The 480-nt window shown below is 44.8% G+C and overlaps 1 protein-coding gene across 1 annotated transcript in view; it reads left to right on the top strand.

Moving 5' to 3' along the window:
- Positions 1-480, top strand: part of nf1a (neurofibromin 1a) — a gene marked incomplete at its 5' end in the record, with an annotated part of 65,945 nt that overhangs the window by 27,005 nt on the left and 38,460 nt on the right.

Genomic DNA, 480 nt, shown 5'->3' on the forward strand with positions numbered 1-480 from the left:
TCAAGTCATTTTTTTACTGATCGGTATCTGCTGTATTGAGCCTTACTGACCCAATCTGATCTTTTTTTTTTTAATGTCAGCGGTCATACAGCTGTTTTTCCGCCTCTGTTGAGCTCTGTGTGTGAGAAAGAGCTGGGCCTGCCTGTGGCCATGGGAGAGAACGGTTGAGGTCCGACACAGCCACACTCAACACGCCACTGCAAGAGCCACAAAAGCTCTGCAAACAAAAGCCAATAAGAGTAATTAATTATTACTGTAATCCATGCAAACAATGTACATACGACAGAGATAAACACTCAGCAGAATACAGACAGTTCATTCAGGTAACTCAGGTAAAGGCTGCACCGAACACAGGAGAGAGAATCCCCCTCCAGCTTGCATCAAGTTTATAGAGAGGGTGTGTTTATTTATACTTCATTGTGTAAAAAAAAAAAAACCCTAACCTGCGGCTGTGGCTGAGAGGCAGAGCGGGTCGTCCCC

This window comes from Morone saxatilis, unplaced genomic scaffold (assembly GCF_004916995.1).
Source record: "Morone saxatilis isolate NCDOM2014 unplaced genomic scaffold, NCSU_SB_2.0 Contig8, whole genome shotgun sequence".
Classification (NCBI taxonomy): Eukaryota; Metazoa; Chordata; class Actinopteri; family Moronidae; genus Morone; species Morone saxatilis.